The 12690-nt window shown below is 41.0% G+C and overlaps 1 long non-coding RNA gene across 1 annotated transcript; it reads left to right on the top strand.

Annotated features, from left to right (window-relative positions):
- Positions 1 to 4176: 4176 nt before the first annotated feature.
- On the top strand, positions 4177 to 10899 carry LOC127595572 (uncharacterized). Its single transcript, XR_007961286.1, has 3 exons — positions 4177 to 5473; positions 5752 to 5829; positions 9795 to 10899. It is a non-coding gene; the product is annotated as an uncharacterized LOC127595572 (long non-coding RNA).
- The last annotated feature ends 1791 nt before the right edge of the window (positions 10900 to 12690 follow it).

Raw genomic sequence — 12690 nt, 5'->3', positions numbered from 1 at the left:
ACACACACAAAACATTTCTGACAGGCTGAGGTGTGGGTGTGCGGATTATACCGAGGCGACAGAGAAAAGCGAGCCGGCAGAAAAAGACGAGGTGAAGGACTTGAGAGCACCCGGCCCGTCTCGCTCGGTATCTCATTAACCAAAGCAAAGGCAGATGGGAAAACAGGCAACCACCCTGTTTGGTGGTGTAACCATTTCTAGCCGGTGGATTTAATAGATTACTAATGATGTGCCGCAGGTACCTGCAGGTTACACATTAGAGACCTGCGGCTCAAATGAGTGTGATAATCCCCACAGTTTCCACCAATATGTGAGCAAGCGGATGCTCGGTTTCGACTGGTGCTGTGATGCGGAAAGAGTTTCCAGGTAATCTTGGCTTGGTGAGGTGCAGCAAGCACAGAAAGAGTGAGGATGAAGCTCACGATTCCTCCAATCTGACCAATCCTCTTAGCGAGACGCAGCTCCTCTCAAGCGTCAATGTTTCCTGCTTAAGAGGAAGGCTGTAAAGAGACGCGCACTTTTACGATCAAACTGCAGCAACATCTGCTTAATGTGCAAAAACGTTCAAAAGCAAACACAGAGGTTGCTTGCACTCAAACAGTGGCGCTATCCTTGCGGCTTCCGCTGCCATTTAAAAGCTTTACTCACTGAAATAAAAGTAATTAATTGGTGCTATACACTAAGGACACAATTATCGTTTTCCCCCAGTAACTGACACATATTTAATTACCAGTAATTGTTCCCCGAGCATCGTTCAAAAGTGTTGCACGCCAGACGGTTCTGATACACTGTACACTAATCCTACACTTGGTACTTGTGTACAGCAAATTTGTGATTTAGACACACACACATCATCAGAGCCAGTATGCCAAGGAGGTCTTTCTCTCTCTCTCTCTCTCTCTCTCTCTCTCTCTCTCTCTCTCTCTCTCTCTCTCTCTCTCTCTCTCTCTCTCTTTCTCTCTCTCTCTCTCTCTCTCTCTCACACACACACACACAAACACACAAGCACACACACACACACACACACACACACACGCATACAAACACACACACACACACACACACTCGTCTGTACTTTGTTTGACACCACAGGATGCAAATTCCTACCTACACTTCCCAAGGTGTTAATGCCTGCCAGATTGGGGTGAAAGTAATTTGAGATCATTCCGCAAAAAAGGCCTTAGATTCTGATTCACTCTACGGCTGCTCTCTTGTCAAGCGGTGTGGTCCCGTTTAAAAGCAGTGTCGGGAGCTAAATGTAGCCTGGAGGCGTGCAGGGCCAGAGGCTGCAAAGGCACCCTCAAACATGGGAACAAGGTTTAATAAGTAAACAGCAGAGGCCGAGAAGAGTGCTCTGATCAGGGTTGAGTGGGCCAGCCGAGCCGCTGATACGCGCATTTAGTTGATTAGCCCAGCCGATTGGGCCTTGTAATTGCGGTGGCTTGACCCCCTCTGGGCAAATATTTAATTTTAGTGCTTTAACCTTTCTACGTTGTCAAATTGCACGGCCAGATGTTAAGGAGTGCAGTGGTAGTCCTCGGCCTTCTGATCACCGAGGAGAAAAAGCTTGCAGATTCTCTCGTTAATATAGACCCTGCTGATTTCGCTCGGCGTTTTCCTTCCCCTGAGAAGTTCTTGTCCCGTCCCCTGATGTCAAGTCACAAGCGAGGCATATCGTTTCAAATTGGTGTGGTCATTAGCTGTGCTCAGAAGATCAATGGCAAGATCAACTGGGCATATTAACCCTGCAAACAGTTCCTCGCTCCAATAAGCAGTGTCATTTGTCAACTGTTAAGAGCAGCTCCATTCGAATGTCTCTTCTCCTAATTGTACAGAAGTAAAAGGAATATATGGATTTGTCTGCTTGAGTGTCTTTCCTGTAATGAATAGAAAACGACTCATTGTGAGAAAGCAGAAATCACAACAAGGATTAAAAAGAGTAAACTGGAACATTTAAAGTCCTTTCTTGGGCATGGTGAACCTCTGATTGGATCTCGAGGCAATTTCTCAATAGAAAATAATTGAAACATTGTAGAAATAATTTCTGATCGAATCAAGCTATTTCCATAACGACCTATGAGGACTTTTTTCACAACCTTAATAGTCATACAAATATAAAAATAAATTAGCCACTTCTGATGTGTCTGATGTCATGAAGAGTCTGTGACGCTGCAATGTAACTTTTCAGCACGTTCTTTAGTACTTGAGTGTTGTCCTTCCTTTGACATAATTGCTGAGAAAAAAAACTGAAAAAGGTGGGAAATTAACAACTTATATAAGTTATGCGAACTGGTCTCAATGAGAGGTCTTTTGCGCGAAGACTTCCAACAAGTTTTTCCTGAAATGATTCATACACAGCCCTTAAGAATTGTATGACCTCAGAACTACAACTTTTGAGGGTGTGATGGACTTTCCTCCAGATCTTTCACAAACACGTTAGTGTTAACAAGTTAGTGATTGATGTTTGAGTACATCCACATGATGATGGGAAAAATGTAATATGTTCCCTAAAGATAGTTATTTCTCCGATTTGGTACATCTATCTATCTGTTCATGCATTTTCTAGAGTTTATTTTGTTCTCGGTCACAGCTGAGCTCCATCTTACCACAGCCGACTTAAAGTGAGAGGCAGTGCAGAAACCAGATGAGCTGCCAGTCACTTACAAGGCACGTACAAACAACCAATCACATACACGCTCACACCTAAAGACAATTGAATGGAGTTTCAAGCACGCATTTTTAGTCGGTAGGAGTAACACCTTAATGACTGTAAGGCCATTCCCTTCCCCTCCAAAAAGATTGTATATGTCCAAGGAAGACGCCCATTGGACTTTTTTGGAGGTTTTGAAGTTCAATCCCTTTTGTGTCTAAATTCAAATAGTAATGAGAATGCGTACAAACATTTGAGTGTTTGGCCCCTGCATGTGCTTATTATGGGCAAAAGGTTCAGGGGATGAGGAGTGCACTTGGGGTGCCGGATGTTTTTCTTCAGTCATTCCCAGACATTTCTAGAAGTCTCAGGTGTCTCCTTGTCTACCCTCCAAAGCCTCTTCCTCTCCAATGAGCCAGGCCCCAGTTCACCCAGTCTGAAATGGTTTCCTTCCTCTCCAGGCGTTCCAATGAAGAAAACACTGTGAGAGAAGAAGAGGAAGTAAAGTAGTCATGTCATCTCTCCAACCCACAGACGGACTGAAGTAACCTTTCAGCTGTTGGAGGGAACTCAATACTGTGTGTGAGAGGGCAAGGGGTGAGGTGAGCAACAAAGTGGTTCCAGGTGAGAGATGGATGTGAATGTTGGGAAACACTCGGAGCAACCTCTTGGAATTTTGGTGGGGGGTCAAATGTGTCCATGTTTTTGCTGTACTGGGTGTAGGTGGGAGCGTTTTGTGGCAGAACAAATTGGAGCGCCTCATAGATAACCCCTTCTGAAAATACACCAAACGTGTTATGAACAAATATTAAGGATATCAATAGTTCATAGCCAGTCAGGTCTCATTATTTGACCGTTTGAGGCCTAAGCCCTAAAGGTTGGGGACCCCTGCTATACAATAGACTTTACCTGCGAAAGAGGAGAGTCAAGAGAGTAACCAAAGTTATCTCATAAGATACGTAGCCGATCTAAGGAAAACATATTGAAATAAAAGCAAAACTTTATATCACTTGTGTCATTTTCTCAAATGTTTTTAGTCATCAGCCGAGATAAAAGAACTGACTTGTCCGTTCCGATACTTTTGGAGGGGAATGTATTTCTTCACAATTTTGCCAAAGGAGAAAGAACACTGTCTCTTTGTGTTTGCTTTCTTTTACTCCAAACTGTCAAAGGCTATTAGCTGCAGACACAGTGGACCCAAACTGGGCTGAGCAGCAGTAAGACTTCCGGTCTGCTCAGGCAGCACTTGCCCCCATGGAGGCACTGTGAGGAGAAGGCGGTCTAATACCTGCAGACATGTATGGCCACCGCCCAATCTGTTGCATGCGAGTTCATTTCACGCGCTGCCAGAAGCGCTTTGTAATTATCATGATATTGATGAGGGCTGATTCTTACAGGTCATTGCTGGCAGTTCAGCCGCCTTTACGCATCTCAATAAAATGTCTTTATCCATTACTGATGGCAAATTAATTTCCACTCAGGGACAGTTCTCTGTAATCTGCACATTATTGTCATTATTGTGTGTGTGTGTGTGTGTGTGTGTGTGTGTGTGTGCGTTTGTATTCATGACATCTCAGGACAATTTTATGATAACACACCTTCACAATGAGGACCTGTGGAAAAATGAGGACATTTTTCGCGTCCTCATATTTCCACGCAGTCTACACTACTCTAGAGCTCACGAGGATACTCCCACACCAAAAATAAGTGATGTCCTGAAAGAGCACAATTTTCAGAAATTGTGTGTTTAAGTGTGTTTAACTTTCGACTCACTTTTCATTTGGAAAACTAGTGGCCAACTTCGGTACTTAACACACTTTTAACACACTTTCAGTGACGTCATTGTGCAGGACCTCAAATGTCATCTTTTTCGGACTGACTCACACATTTTCCCCGCCCTCGTCCTGATAAGTCACATCAATTAGCAGTGACACAAAATCCAACATGTGAAGCAGCCAGACAATCCTACTCTCAAACACGACCACGCATGGATGACCATCGGGTAAGCAATTCCTTTTCGTTTATCTTACCGTAACATAGAAGTTGTTTAATATAACCGTGTTTAACAGTGCCCACCAAAGGTAATATCATTCAATAAGACAGCTAGCTAGCTAGCTAGCTCGATCGTTAGCATGCTAATAAGCTTCCAGTAAAAGTAATGTGGACATGTCCTGCAGGCAAGGTTCTGGAAAACTTTTCTAAATATTTAACAACACAGTCTGTGGAACTTGGTTTTGGTGCCATATGTTTATTTCAGTGCAGTATTTGTTTTATTCGATTGCAGTTAATTTAAATTAGTTAGTACAGGTAGCCTAATGAAAGTGGGCCAGGCACTTCTAGCATTTACGCTAAGCCCGGTGTATTTACACTGTTTATTCTTGTGCTGATTCAATTGTACACCGTTTCAATGAAAAAACAAACAAACGTTTGCAATGAAATTATAGCAGAATTCAGCTTTGTTGGTACATTTGGTCAAGACAATATTGTGTTACTCTATTTTAATTTTACATTGTTATCTGCCTGACAAATGGTTTGCCCGAATCTATTAGTCTGACCAGCAAATGTTTGATGAATTGAATTTTTGTATTTTTGAGGAAGAAAATAATATTCCTTTGGCTCAGTACTTTCTGAGCCAAAATAAGTGCTGCCATAATATTGTGCTTGCTTGTCTGGCTGACTTCTTCTCACTTTCCATTGTAGATGTTTACTGGTGGTGATAATCTCACAAAGAAGAACCAGACTGAGCCCTGAATCTGAGGCTGCTCCTTTTATCTGGAGTCAACAAGCCTTGTTTGAAAGCCCAGTGGATCAATGATTATAAAGGTATGCTATCAATCTACCTGCTATCTAATTCTTATGGCTACCGCAAGCACATGACAAGAGCTGCAACCAAAGCCTGTCACAGTGACAGATTTTATTCGTACATTGTATTTACCCCAAAAATGTCACAATAAACAGCATGTTTTTTTTATGCCATTGATCATATTGGAGCAAAAATAATTGAAGTACTTTTGAAGAAAATGTTTAGCAGCCATTATCATTCAATTATTGAGAATATTGTATTGCCATGTAGAACTAGGAATATCTTATTTATGTTGCAGACACCAAGTGAAAGGTACCTGATTGAACCCTCTGGAGACCAAGAATGGAGTGAGAGATCCACTTCATCCTTACAACAGGTTACTACTTCTTATCATGATATACTAGGTTTGAGTTTTCAGCTTTCTTTGACAAACACAGGAGAAGTTATAAATCACAAACATAGACTCTCCATGATTTCAGTCGTCATGTCCTCATATTTCTTTAGACCTGAAAAACCTGAGTGTGTTTCAGGTGACATGACTTTTGTCTTAACTCTGGAGAGCCTGTGTTCGAATGTCCCCATATTGCTGTTACTCAGAGCTGAACAGTGTTAACTTTCTATATTGTGGTACATTATTCCCAAATTCTCCTGTGAGCAATGTTCAATGAGAAATAATGTTTATTCATTTCTTAACTGGTCTGAATGAAGAATGCTGAATATTTTGACACCGTAATGTTATGTTGCAGACACCAAGTGACCTGACTGAACCCTCTGGAGACCATGAATGGAGTGAGAGATCCACTTCATTCTTACAACAGGTTACTACTTCTTATCATGATATACTAGGTTTGAGTTTTCAGCTTTCTTTGACAAACACAGGAGAAGTTCTAAATCAGAAACATAGACTCTCCATGATTTCAGTCGTCATGTCCTCATATTTCTTTAGACCTGAAAAACCTGAGTGTGTTTCAGGTGACATGACTTTTGTCTTAACCTAACTCTGGAGAGCCTGTGTTCGAATGTCCCCATATTGCTGTTCCACAGAACTGAACAGTGTTAACTTTCTATAGTGTGGTATATTCATCCCAAACTCTCCCGTGAGCAATGTTCAATGATAATTAATGTTTATTCATTTCTTAACTGGTCAGAATGAAGAATGCTGAATATTTTGACACCGTAATGTTATGTTGCAGACACCAAGTGACCTGACTGAACCCTCTGGAGACCATGAATGGAGTGAGAGATCCACTTCATTCTTACAACAGGTTACTACTTCTTATCATGATATACTAGGTTTGAGTTTTCAGCTTTCTTTGACAAACACAGGAGAAGTTATAATTCAGAAACATGGACTCTCCATGATTTCAGTCGTCATGTCCTCATATTTCTTTAGACCTGAAAAACCTGAGTGTGTTTCAGGTGACATGACTTTTGTCTTAACCTAACTCTGGAGAGCCTGTGTTCGAATGTCCCCATATTGCTGTTCCACAGAGCAGAACAGTGTTAACTTTCTATAGTGTGGTACATTACTCCCAAACTCTCCTGTGAGCAATGTTCAATGAGAAATAATGTTTATTCATTTCTTAACTGGTCTGAATGAAGAATGCTGAAACTTTTGACACTGTAATGTTGTTATGTTGCAGACATCAAGTGACAGGTACCTGACTGAACCCTCTGGAAACCAAGAATGGAGTGAGAGATCCACTTCATCCTTACAACAGGTTACTACTTCTTATCATGATATACTAGGTTTGAATTTTCAATGTTCTTTGCCAAACACAGGAGAAGTTATAAATCAGAAACATGGACTCTCCATGATTTCAGTCGTCATGTCCTCATATTTCTTTAGACCTGAAAAACCTGAGTGTGTTTCAGGTGACATGACTTTTGCCTTAACCTAACTCTGGAGAGCCTGTGTTCGAATGTCCCCATATTGCTGTTCCACAGAACTGAACAGTGTTAACTTTCTATAGTGTGGTATATTCATCCCAAACTCTCCCGTGAGCAATGTTCAATGATAATTAATGTTTATTCATTTCTTAACTGGTCAGAATGAAGAATGCTGAATATTTTGACACCGTAATGTTATGTTGCAGACACCAAGTGACCTGACTGAACCCTCTGGAGACCATGAATGGAGTGAGAGATCCACTTCATTCTTACAACAGGTTACTACTTCTTATGATATACTAGGTTTGAGTTTTCAGCTTTCTTTGACAAACACAGGAGAAGTTATAAATCAGAAACATGGACTCTCCATGATTTCAGTCGTCATGTCCTCATATTTCTTTAGACCTGAAAAACCTGAGTGTGTTTCAGGTGACATGACTTTTGTCTTAACCTAACTCTGGAGAGCCTGTGTTCGAATGTCCCCATATTGCTGTTCCACAGAGCAGAACAGTGTTAACTTTCTATAGTGTGGTACATTACTCCCAAACTCTCCTGTGAGCAATGTTCAATGAGAAATAATGTTTATTCATTTCTTAACTGGTCAGAATGAAGAATGCTGAAACTTTTGACACCCTAATGTTGTTATGTTGCAGACATCAAGTGACAGGTACCTGACTGAACCCTCTGGAAACCAAGAATGGAGTGAGAGATCCACTTCATCCTTACAACAGGTTACTACTTCTTATCATGATATACTAGGTTTGAATTTTCAATGTTCTTTGACAAACACAGGAGAAGTTATAAATCAGAAACATGGACTCTCCATGATTTCAGTCGTCATGTCCTCATATTTCTTTAGACCTGAAAAACCTGAGTGTGTTTCAGGTGACATGACTTTTGCCTTAACCTAACTCTGGAGAGCCTGTGTTCGAATGTCCCCATATTGCTGTTCCACAGAACTGAACAGTGTTAACTTTCTATAGTGTGGTATATTCATCCCAAACTCTCCCGTGAGCAATGTTCAATGATAATTAATGTTTATTCATTTCTTAACTGGTCAGAATGAAGAATGCTGAATATTTTGACACCGTAATGTTATGTTGCAGACACCAAGTGACCTGACTGAACCCTCTGGAGACCATGAATGGAGTGAGAGATCCACTTCATTCTTACAACAGGTTACTACTTCTTATGATATACTAGGTTTGAGTTTTCAGCTTTCTTTGACAAACACAGGAGAAGTTATAAATCAGAAACATGGACTCTCCATGATTTCAGTCGTCATGTCCTCATTTCTTTAGACCTGAAAAACCTGAGTGTGTTTCAGGTGACATGACTTTTGCCTTAACCTAACTCTGGAGAGCCTGTGTTCGAATGTCCCCATATTGCTGTTCCACAGAACTGAACAGTGTTAACTTTCTATAGTGTGGTATATTCATCCCAAACTCTCCCGTGAGCAATGTTCAATGATAATTAATGTTTATTCATTTCTTAACTGGTCAGAATGAAGAATGCTGAATATTTTGACACCGTAATGTTATGTTGCAGACACCAAGTGACCTGACTGAACCCTCTGGAGACCATGAATGGAGTGAGAGATCCACTTCATTCTTACAACAGGTTACTACTTCTTATCATGATATACTAGGTTTGAGTTTTCAGCTTTCTTTGACAAACACAGGAGAAGTTATAAATCAGAAACATGGACTCTCCATGATTTCAGTCGTCATGTCCTCATATTTCTTTAGACCTGAAAAACCTGAGTGTGTTTCAGGTGACATGACTTTTTTCTTAACCTAACTCTGGAGAGCCTGTGTTCGAATGTCCCCATATTTCTGTTCCACAGAGCAGAACAGTGTTAACTTTCTATAGTGTGGTACATTACTCCGAAACTCTCCTGTGAGCAATGTTCAATGAGAAATAATGTTTATTCATTTCTTAACTGGTCAGAATGAAGAATGCTGAAACTTTTGACACCGTAATGTTGTTATGTTGCAGACATCAAGTGACAGGTACCTGACTGAACCCTCTGGAAACCAAGAATGGAGTGAGAGATCCACTTCATCCTTATAACAGGTTACTACTTCTTATCATGATATACTAGGTTTGAATTTTCAATGTTCTTTGACAAACACAGGAGAAGTTATAAATCAGAAACATGGACTCTCCATGATTTCAGTCGTCATGTCCTCATATTTCTTTAGACCTGAAAAACCTGAGTGTGTTTCAGGTGACATGACTTTTGCCTTAACCTAACTCTGGAGAGCCTGTGTTCGAATGTCCCCATATTGCTGTTCCACAGAACTGAACAGTGTTAACTTTCTATAGTGTGGTATATTCATCCCAAACTCTCCCGTGAGCAATGTTCAATGATAATTAATGTTTATTCATTTCTTAACTGGTCAGAATGAAGAATGCTGAATATTTTGACACCGTAATGTTATGTTCCAGACACCAAGTGACCTGACTGAACCCTCTGGAGACCATGAATGGAATGAGAGATAAATTCTCAAAATTCTCAAATTTTCAAAATTCTCATTATTTCCTGGAATATCTTATTTTGATTATTTTATTTTTCCATTTTTAATAAATAATGCCTTCTTTTACAGGTGGGAATAAGAGACGCACGTGGACAGATGATGAAGTGAAGGCTGTTGAGCGACATATGTTTGATTTCATAACAAGCCATAAAGTTTCAGGTAAAACGAGCTGGGAGTCCTGTCTCCACGCAGAGCCAGCAGCTCTGAAAGACAGAGGCTGGGTGTCCATCAAAAACTACATCCACAACAGGATATAACTGCATTAAAAAGGGAAATGAATGGCTAGTCCATTTAAATGCGAGCACGTCTGGGTACATTTCAGTTCAAGTTAACTAAAGCAATAGCAATGGTGCATTTAGGGTGGGATGGTCAATTATGGATTTCATATTTGTTGTTTAATACTGTGTTTCACGTTTGTTTTTTCATGATCTTCAAGAGCAATTTGGAAAATCCTTGAAGATGTATGAACATGTAAATTATACTGTATATCAGGCATGTCCCGATCTGGGCCTGGAGGGCCACTGTCGTGCCTGTTTTCCAGCTCTCCCGGCTGCATCACACCTGTTTCAGATGATCAGTTCATCAGTCAGCTCTGATGCAGCACTAGAACATCCTGGGAGAGCTGGAAAACAAAAAGACAGCGGCCCTTGAGGACCGACCTTGGACACCCCTGCTGTATATAAACGTACGTACGATATACAAACTTCTCACAAAAGATAGGCTTATTAGGTTTGAGGTGATATTTCGGAAAAACCCTAAAACATTTGAATTCATCCTATTTCAAGAATTTCAATACTTTTTGAAAAGTTGCTTTTGTCTAACGGTAGCTAAAGAAGTTGCTACACACATGGCACAATATATCGCCAGATTCATTAAAAATTCTTCATCGCAGTATTCACATTTTGACATAATCTTCTTCAGTTCAAACAACCCTCATCTATTGCAGTGCTTTGTGTCATGGAGAGGAGGTGGCATGTTTTCTGTGTTCATAATTTCATATTTGTCAGCAATTAAAAAATAAGCAAGTGGACTGACCACATATTTAACCGTCTCTTCTTCTTCACAGCTTATTTTACTATCTTGTATTATTAATGTGAATATTTGAGGGATGACGGGTGTAACGACTGTTTGGCACATTCGCCTCACAGTTCAGCAATTGGTATTTGAATGTTTGAATCTGGGCTTCCTTCCTTTGTAGAGTTCTTCCCATGCCCGAGCATGACAATTGGACACATGTGCCTAACATATACTGTTGGTATGTAACATGAGTCAATTTAAAAATACACACTTTACTCTTAGCTGGTCTTCATAAGTCATATATACTTGAAAATGATGTGTATCTAGGGGGCTCAAAATTCACAAAAACATGAAATGGTAGTGTGTTTGAGGTGACTGTCTCCATAATACACAAAAACCTGTCAATGTCCTCATATGTAGTAGTTTTGTCATAAATCAAAAAAAAATTACGTCCTAGCCAAAATCTGAGTAGATGGCTGTCTTCCTGATTTTTTTTCATGGTTACCATATTTTTTTGGAGCCTGTAGGACCACGGGAAAGGCATGTACCCATATGTCGGGTGAACAAACGGACGTCCTGAAAATGCACCAAAACACGTATGTGTGTGTGTGTGTGTGTGTGTGTGTGTGTGTGTGTGTGTGTGTGTGTGTGTGCGCGTGCGTGCGCTGGAGTTGGTGGATGATAATGATATTGTTATTTCAGCCTCAGTCTGTGTAAGCGAATATGCATTTTATGGATGATGCTCTGTGCTTTGTTCACACTTGCACCTGCCACAATTGGATCCACGCCACCAGTCTTTTACTGAGCTCTTAACTTAGTAAAGTACTTTTGTTGCGCGCTTAAACGTATGCATAGCTGAGTGTGCTAAAGATGCCTGCTAAGTGATTTGTGGTATAAATGACCACTTGTAATTGAAAACAGCATCACTGTCTGGCAGTGTGGCGAATCCCCCTGCACCGCAGCACTGAGGGTAAATAAATGAGCATGAGCGAAGTGGCCATTTGAGTCTCCATGTTTGTGGAGGAACCATAATGGATTCTTTAGAGCCGTGAACGGTTTATAGTCATGTTTCAGCATGATGGGCTTATCCCTACGCAAGGCGCTAAGGATATTAGGGAATCAGCGGAAAGCAGCATGGAAATGATGACGGGAGCAAAGCCTCAGCTCGCCAATATAAAAGCCTCCATCCTCGGCAAAGTGGGGGAAGGAGCACTTGGCTGAGCTCCACAGTGTGATAGCTTCCATTGTGATATGTTCCATTGCTGTTTTAGGCACACAATTAAAAGGGTGCCACGCAATTTAAGAGAGAAGGGGGTCAGTGTGGCCTATTGTGGAATGCCGCCTTTCCATGTGGAAATCAGCTGCAAGTCTTGGATGGGTTCCATCAGCCTCACATGCATTCAAATTATTTTATTTTCCACAGCAGTGCACTGCTTTCGCTCTCTGCCTCTCAGTGTTTACCAGCCATTATTAACAAGTGGTATCTTGTCATCAGCGAAAAGTGAAATTTGAAGATCTCCTTCCAGTCCATCCAAGACAACTCTTTTGTCAAATGAGGAGGGATGATTAATGTCCCAACCCGCACCCCCACTGTGAATTAGCGAACACAGGTCGAAACAATTTTTCTTGCTGGGCAGGAGGACGCTCGTGGCAAAAGAAGGGGGCAAACACTGTTTATCATCCAACTGATGACAGGCCTCCTTGAGGCAATTTAACCACACCGCCAAATCGACTGGCACTGGCCTGCAGTCAGTGCCCCTTCATTTTGATTAATCTTCACTTGTTCCTGT

Source organism: Hippocampus zosterae, chromosome 2 (genome assembly GCF_025434085.1).
Source record: "Hippocampus zosterae strain Florida chromosome 2, ASM2543408v3, whole genome shotgun sequence".
Taxonomy (NCBI): Eukaryota; Metazoa; Chordata; class Actinopteri; order Syngnathiformes; family Syngnathidae; genus Hippocampus; species Hippocampus zosterae.
This window is presented reverse-complemented; position numbering and strand designations above follow the sequence as displayed.